The sequence below is a fragment of the Anas platyrhynchos genome, chromosome 4, assembly GCF_047663525.1.
Source record: "Anas platyrhynchos isolate ZD024472 breed Pekin duck chromosome 4, IASCAAS_PekinDuck_T2T, whole genome shotgun sequence".
Taxonomy (NCBI): domain Eukaryota; kingdom Metazoa; phylum Chordata; class Aves; order Anseriformes; family Anatidae; genus Anas; species Anas platyrhynchos.
The window spans coordinates 60987287-60995984 of NC_092590.1; positions in this window are offsets into that span (position 1 = coordinate 60987287).

Here is an 8698-nt window from a genome sequence, read left to right on the forward strand (position 1 = left end):
AGGCCGCACCTCGAGTACTGTGTTCAGTTCTGGGCCCCTCGCTACAAGAAGGACATCGAGGTGCTTGAGCGGGTCCAGAGAAGGGCGACGAAGCTGGTGAGGGGCCTGGAGAGCAAGTCCTATGAGGAGCGGCTGAAGGAGCTGGGCTTGTTCAGCCTAGAGAAAAGGAGGCTCAGGGGTGACCTTATCACTCTGTATAAGTATATTAAAGGAGGCTCTAGCGAGATGGGGGTTGGCCTGTTCTCCCATGTGCCTGGTGACAGGACGAGGGGGAATGGGCTAAAGTTGCGCCAGGGGAGTTTTAGGTTAGATGTTAGGAAGAATTTCTTTACTGAAAGGGTTGTTAGACATTGGAACAGGCTGCCCAGGGAGGTGGTTGAGTCACCATCCCTGGAAGTCTTCAAAAGACGTTTAGATGTAGAACTTAGGGATATGGTTTAGTGGGGACTGTTAGTGTTAGGTCAGAGGTTGGACTCGATGATCTTGAGGTCTCTTCCAACCTAGAGATTCTGTGATTCTGTGATTCTGTGAAAGGGAGAAATAAATCTCTTTTTAAAAGTCATTGACTTCAGTGTCCTGTTCTAACCAGGAACATTTTAGCAAATGTGACTGAGAGTTTGAACATGGTACTGGTGGTATCTGTGATGTGGCTGCAGGAAGAGTTTCTAAAATGTCTGGAGCTTTAGTATGGTCAGAGTTAATTCCAAGGAGCAGGGGTGCAGATGGAAACAGGTTACTTGGTGGTGTGTTAACAGCTGTAGGGAAAGAGAGTTACCCTTCTGGTGAGATCCTCTTTAGTGAGCACAGGGAAGGAAGAATACATTTGAATTATGCAGACCATAAAGAGAGCGATGCAAAGCAAGACCTCTGCAGTGGGAAATGCTGCACGTTTGCTGCAGTCATCAGTAGAGGCATGCTCGGCTGCTCAGGAAATGTTGCAGGAATGTTCACTTTTTCATCTGTTACTCTATTTCTTGTTGTTGTTGTCTTTAACGTCTGCTTTTCTGAGACTTCTTCTCCAACTTCTGCTTGGTGAGCTGAATATTACTCGTGTTCTAGCCGCTTTTTGATTCTGTCCATGTTAGCCACGCTTGTGATAGAAAGGATCAGAAGATGCAGTATTCAGGTGACAGAAAGGCTGTCAAACGTGACCTGAGCCAAAATGGAAAAAGTCACAGTCATGGGGTGGACCTCATGGGTCCACCTGCCCCAACCCCTGCTCACGCAGGGCCACCCAGCGCAGGCTGCCCAGGCCCACGTCCAGGCGGCCTCTGCAGGTCTCCAGGGAGGAGGCCCCACGGCCTCTGGGCAGCCTGTGCCAGGGCTCCGGCACCCACACAGCACAGGAGTGCGGCCTTGTGTTTGTTTGTTTTTTTCCTTATGTTCAAGCCCTTCCTATGTGAAGAGAGTGAAGAAGAAACACGCTGCTTATAACCCCTTGCACAGAAAATCCAGCCATTCTAAGGCTATTTAATTCTCTGCTCCTCTTATCCTCCTCAAGATGTGTACAGATGAAATCACTTCCATGTCATTTGCAGTGACAAAGTGTTCCTAAGAATAGACTTAGCTTGGTGACCTTGTAGTCAGCAGTCAGTTAAGGCACCACTTAGCGCTGACACCGAAGCTATTTAGGAAGTAATGAGTTGGCACAGCACACTAACTTCGGGAATAACTGGGAGCTAATGTCTGCTGCATGCCCCACGCAGTGGTATATGTTAAGGAGGAGGGTGGGTCATTCCTGCTGCTCCCAACTGCAGCCCAAGGCACTGAGTTGGTCTTTGCTAAAACAATTCAGGCCCATCCATAGGTTTCTTCCCTGTCGTACCTCACCTGCGTTTGTCTACACTAACTAGCATGGGATCTTCCCTTTCAACCCAGGAGGACCAGCTCTCTGTAGTTATCCACAAGTACTGTGACATTGAGGTAAATTATGTAAAATTACCTAGAGTTATATCAGCGACTAAAGGGTCTTCTGCAACCCCTCTCATCTGAAGTAAGTCATAAATTCTCCCCAGGGGCAGGTGAAGGAGAATGCTTATTGAGCCCTCTCTTATTTGTAAGAGCTTGGGAGGTAAGAAAGCCTCTCCTGTCCTCAGAAGAGACAAGCTCTGATATCTCAGTCCTGGGGCTCCCCAGAACCTACTCATTTCCAAGAGAGTAGGCCTCAGAAATGATGCGTGGTTGTCAGGCACGAGCAGCATCCAAGGGTGTGCAGATCTTTTGGCAAAATGTGGAGTGTTACAAGCAGAGTCTTTGAATTGCTCTGAGTGACAAAAAATGGGGATGGAAGCAGCTCTTCCTGCATGGAGAAGCCACAATGGGGGACAACAGCTCCTGCAGCTTCTTTCTATAAAGCTATTTTGTCAGAAGTACCTGTATTACACAGACAATTCAACAAGAGACTGGGAAGAGTTTTGCTTCAATCCATAGGGATGTATTTGGGGGCTTATCTTCCCTTATTTGGTAAAAACTCATAACTGTTGTCACCAAGATACCAAAGCACAGCATAGAGTTACAAACCATTCTGCGTAGGAGGCCAGAAAGGACCCTGAATACTATAACTATCCTCCTTGTGAGGAGCATACAGCTTCAGTGTGAGGCAGTTTCTGAGCAAGACAAACTACTTCTCTCCCTGAGTTTGTTCTCTAGTGTCAACAAATCAAATCTGAATTCTCTCAGTTTAAATATATTTTCAGAAAAAAATCTGCTGTTGGATACATCCTATTACACAAGTGTTTGGAAATCAAAATGAATACAAAAGGTTTCTTTTTTGTGCGTGTGTTTCTTCTGTCTGAAATCTTTCACATGCAGACATTGACGGTTTGTCAAGCACAGAAGAAACATCTCAGTTTCAGCAGACACGAGGAAATAAAATATCTAAGGAAATGGCAAAAAGTAGGAGCAAATGAAAGATCTTTTCAATAATGTGCAAGGTTACGGAAAACAAAGATATTCATGAACCTTCTAAAACTGAATACCAAACAATGAGATTGTATTTACTTTAACAAAAGAGCTTTCTTTTGTCTCTTTGTATTTAACCCCAAATTATTTGCATTGTCTCCCATGGCAACAAATTCAATCCTTTGAAAATATGTTTGCCGTTTGCTGGTAATATCTATTACAATAAAACATGATGCTTATTGTCAAGAGCTGTGTAGGAGGCATAGAAGGAAATTCAAGAAAAGCACAAAGATCTCTTATACCACGTGTTCAGCATACCAAGCTACTTAACTTCTTGTCTTTGGTCTTGTTCTTCAGGTCAGAAGACTTTTGAAGTGTTGCCAAGATAACATACTCCTTCTGCATGGACTAGAGATTGCTCAGAGGTGGCCTCTCTGCCCATGTAAAGGTGGAACTGGAAGCAGACCTCGCACCTCTGGGGAGCTTTGCTTCGTCCTGCTTGGCTGCCTACTGAGAAAGATCATGCAGGTAGTGACCAGCAGGTCCTTCGGTGCCTTTCAAGAAACAGTAAGAAAGAACAACTTCAGCCAATGCAAACTCGGTTTGGTTTACTTCTTAGCAGGTAGCTAGGTAAGATAGGAGAAACTCTAAGAGCACTATACTCGGTGTGGTTGTGGCACTGCTGGGCACTAGGAAGAAGGGATGGGCAGGAAGGGTTGGTGTTCTGGCAGGGTTAGGTGGGGGAGGCAAAGTACTGCACAAACAGCCCTCCTGGGTGGGGGGATGCTTGGGGTCACTTCTCTGTGCAGGGGTTTATCGGGCTGGGGATCACTGCACCGTGCTTCACTGGAGATGTGCTTCTGTGCTTCACAGGCTATAAATCTGTTGTACTTGCCAGAAGCTTTAGTGGTGTATGGGGTTTATGTGGGAAGGTTTTGGTAGCAGAGGGCTTCAGGGGTGCCCTGTGAGCAGAGCTCAGCACCTGCCCCAGAGCCGGCTCCAGCTGCTCCAAAAAGGGACTTGATGCTGGTGTTTTTAGTTTGCTTTTAGTTCTCATTGGTCTAGTCTGTTATTAATAGGCTGTAAATTATATTACTCTCCTTACACTGAGTCTGTTTCACCTGTGACGGTGATTGGTGAGCCCTTTTCCATTTTATATTCTCCTCCTCTTCCTTTGAGGAGGGGGAGTGAGAAAGCGGTATGGTGGAGGTTTCACCCTCACAAAGCAGTGAAGGAGAAGTTCTCCCTTTTGCTTCTGACTCTCTTTGGTATGAAAAGGTTATTCCAAAGATCTCTCATTGCCCAGTCTACATATCCTCAATTCCTGAGACTTAGGGTAAGTGACACGGGATCATGAGTAGCCCGGGCAAGAAAGAGCCCTGTCCTGGCTCAGAGAGCTGGTTTCCAGGCAGGAAGGCCAGAGGCTGTGCTGAGCCTTCTCTGTTCCTCTCTGTGATGCAATCTATGGCCAGAGATGGGTTGAGCAGTGACAGGCCTGTACCTTACCTCTGCAGGGATAGGTGCTGCTGGCTGGGGAGGGAGTGGAGCAGCGTGGGCATCACTGAGTGTTCGTCTGCTTAAGCTCTTGACAAACTGCATCACTAAAGGAGGCTGACCAGTGACTTGCCTCCCTTGGGTACATTCACTTTTTTGAAGTCTCAGGATGCAGCCTTAGCCCATCCTATTACTCCTTAGGTAACTTGAAGATCCCTGAACCTCGACCATCTGATAGCGAGGCAATGCATTTGAATATCCCCAGGAGAGTAGTGCAATACACAGTGGGTTCGGTGGAAATGCCTGTGGAGCTCAGCCATTTAGCATTTCCAGCTGAAACTTGCATCTTATCCCATTGTATGGTTGAGAGTAATGGAAGCTTGAGACGGTGTTTCCAGATAGCTTCTGTTCACATACTCTTAGGCAGACCTCAGAGGGCTTTTTACCCTGAAGCTAGCACACTCTACGCCCTCAGAACTGCCAGAAAAAATATGCTTAAAAAATCCCATAAAATTTAGTAAATGTTAGAGTTTTTTTTCCCATGTGATTTTCTTGACTACCAGTCTAGTTTATGCTTCCAAAGAGCACCTATTTATCTCCGGCTATCAGGGCTCCCCTGTTTCTCTCTTTTCCCCTATTCCTGCTGCTCTTTCACCCTCCAGCTGATGTGGGCAGCTAAGCTGAAAGAACAACAACAATAAAAAATGGATGGAAGGGAAAAATGATGAAAGAAATCAACCAGGAATTTATCTCTGATGGAAATTTGAGGTATCTCTATGGTAAGAGGTAAGGAGGTGTTTCCAGAGGTCTTGCTGTCTTTGCCTGTCGTGGGAATTACTTCCAGGTCAGCCAAGCAGAAATAAACTGTTAGTCTGAAATTGTTCCTGGGACTAAAACCCTCAAACCACCATGAGGCGGTGGCACTGAGATGGGGCTGATGTTGCCCTGGTCTCAGCCAGCCCCAGGTCTGGTCCCATTCCCAAACTCTCGGATCCACACTGGCATTTTTCAGCAAAACCAACCCCACAGGCGCTCCCTGCCCCTGCTCTGCTAATTTGATTAATAGGCTGGACTGAGCATCCTCCTCCTCGCAGAGCAGCCTCGTGTCGCGATGGCTGGTTTCCAGCCCACGCAGCGTGGAGCACGGGGGCTTCAGAGACCGCTTACAGAATTATCCCGATAAGCAGTGACGAAGGCAGCAGGGCCATTAGTCACAAGGAGACCAGGGCCCTGACAGTGACAGCCGATGATGTACAGCAGCTGCATTTGGTTTGCAATCAGTTCAGGCTACACTTCAGACATTGAAGTATCTTTTTTGGGGTTTTAATTTTTTTTTTTTTTTTTAGCATATCCAGAGAATTATGTACATTGCTCCAGTTGTTGTGTATGCGCCAGGCTGAGAAAGTGTTCTCTTTCAAATCCCCAGTGGCCCGCTAAAGCCCCAAAACAAGCAGCGAGGATTAATTCCTCCCCAGATAAGATTCTCCTAAATCCTAACAGATAATTTGTTTGAAGTTTAATTTTAGTCTGTTATTACACACATGGGCCTTATCTCCATTCAGCGTCGTTAGCAAAATTAAACAAGCCTCTTCAAACAGGAAAGGGAAGCATAGCAAGAGCCCAGGCAAATGAGTGAAATCCAGAGCTAATGGCACTAAAGGTAGGCTTCTGCACTGCTGGCAAGCCCAAGCCCTCAAGGAAGCTCCAATTTATTTTGTTCTCCCATTTTTTTTCCTTGTGGTAGGTGTACAGGCTGCCTGCTGTGGGGATGACCCCATAGGACTCAAGCCTCCTCTGCTGTGATCCATATTTGACCATGTATATCCTACACCTCCTCCTAGTTAATGGGATTAATGTGTTCACTGTACCAGTGGTACAATGGAGCTGAAGTCTGTCCTAGTGGCTTGTGTGGTGATTCTGGATCTCCACCAGAGGGCTCAGCTCTTCCCCTATAGCCAGCGTGAGGTAGGAGCCTTTGGAGGAGGTCATCACCACATTACCTCTGTAAATGGGACTTGGGCCCTCAGTCCTGGTCACAGAAGAGCATTTTAGCATGTTAACACTGCAGTGTCCTCCTGGTCAGGGCGATGTTTAAGTGAACACCTAGGCAGTGTTTATGCTATTTGATCTTGGTCAGCGCTGTTCTGACCAGAGCACAGCTGACCATGTTCGTACCTGATGTACAGCCTTTTTATTTATAAATGCAAGAACCTCTGAAGATAATACTTCAGAAGTCTCCCTCCCTAACTGCGGTTATAAAATCCCTGGATCCAGAAAAGTGAAAGAGGGACTAAGATTACCTGTGTTGATCTTGAACCAAGTTGGGAGAAGAGCAAAGCTCTTGCTATCTGTCTTTGGAGCGGCTTATTTCTTGCTGCCAAAGCCAGCATTACTAGGACCACATGGGCTCCCTCTAGCGAGTACAGGACAAATTCTTCTGCGCTAAAGCTGTGGAAGCTGCCTGGAGCTCATCCACTTCAGCATGTGAAACCGTGGGTGATAAAGTAGGTGAAACGTGGTATCTGTAAGATTAAGCCTCAGGTCAGCATGCTGGGTTTCAATACCAATGTGATGCACCACTAGAAAACATTTAATTTGGTCATTTCCTTCTTATAACGGAGAACTGACCCTATAATCTAATTTAGGATAACATACAAAAAGGAACTGTAATAAGTAGGAGATATCTTCGTTCTCCCTGCCTCATAATGTGGGTAGGTCTGTGTAGAGTTAGATGGGACAGAGAACAATTTTTCTTCCAAGTTAAAGTGTTGCACAGCAGAAGGGCAGGAAGCAAGAGGCACAGGTTGCTGTAATGTACATTCTGGTTAGATAACAAAAAGGAAAATTCTTATCAGTCTCTGGTCAAACACTGCATGATGTCACTCAGGGAGGTTGTGGGATCTCTGTCCTTGGAGATATTCAGAACTTGACTGCACCAAGGCTCAGTGACCGGAGCTAGCTTTGATGTTTGCCCTGCTTTGAGAAAGGTGTCGGAACAAATGACCTCCAGAGGTCCCTTCAGCCTCAGATTTTCCTATGATTTTATGATGGATACAAAAGTCCTTTTGATACATTAACTATCAAGTTTTTCATATTTCAAAGAGGAACGATATGTTTTAATTCACACATATATATTCACAAATGATGAAATGGGCAGAGTGAGCTCTAGGCACAGGACAAAAAGCACTGTGTAGGCTTTACAAATTTACATGTAATTTCAAAGAGCAATCTCCTGTTCTGAGTCTCAGCAATGAATCTAGAGGTCTGCAAGTCTGGCTGTTCCTTAAAGGTTGGACCACTTCTTTGTCAGTCGGCTCACAGACGGAGCTGCATCAGTACAAGTGAGGTTGAAAATAATTTGTCCAGAATACCATTTTCAGTCTTCCTACTTGCACTAATCTGTAGCTTTTTAATGGATTTTTTTTTTTTTTTTTTTTTGGTACAAATGTACTACCAGTATTATGTTCCTCGAAGAGGTCACTAACATTAGGCCAATTCTTAAGAAGTTTTTAACAGCAGGTCCTATTTTGAAGTTATGTTTTTAATGATATTTTCCACAAATTTGTTTTGAGCTCTCTTTTATTATTTTATTTTCCTTTACAAAATGATGCATTTTGATACCACAACTATTTAAAAAATGCACATATTTAAGTTGCTGTGGAAATATCACAGCAGATAAAGCAGCACATCTATTGCTCCTCCTTAGCTTGCATAGTCATGCTAGTCTATTTGCTGTAAACAGTAACAGCATGTTGTACTCTCCCACTGGGAAGGGGAAAAAAGCATTTTCAACAGCAGCCTGAGTAGGATCGTAAACAACATAACAGTCAGCAGAAAGACTAAAGTGACACTTCCTTGCTGAACAAAGACCTCTAAAGACAGATAAGCAAGGTAAGGTATCTGGGTACCAATGTGGCTGATGCAGATATGGGCCGAACTCGAATTCCTCTCCTATGAAGTATGTATCCCCTGTGAGATGCAGAGCATGCCTGTTGTAGACTGAAAGCTGTTCTGTTTTAGACAAAACATCATAATTCACTCTCATTATGCTGGTAATTTAGATGTCCAAATCCAAAGTTCAAGTGACCAGGCAAAAAACTTTTTTTCATCATCTTGCTTTAATATTGTCCCTAAACAGCTTGAAAGTGTGAAACTGTTCAGAGACAAGGACACAAAAACCCAGTGCCATGACTCTGAGCAGATGACAAAGTAGCAGGTAAGTTCCAGATATTTGGATTTCTGATGGTGTTTATATCAAGAGTGGTTTCTCTTTATCATGATTACATTTTATTGTTACTATACA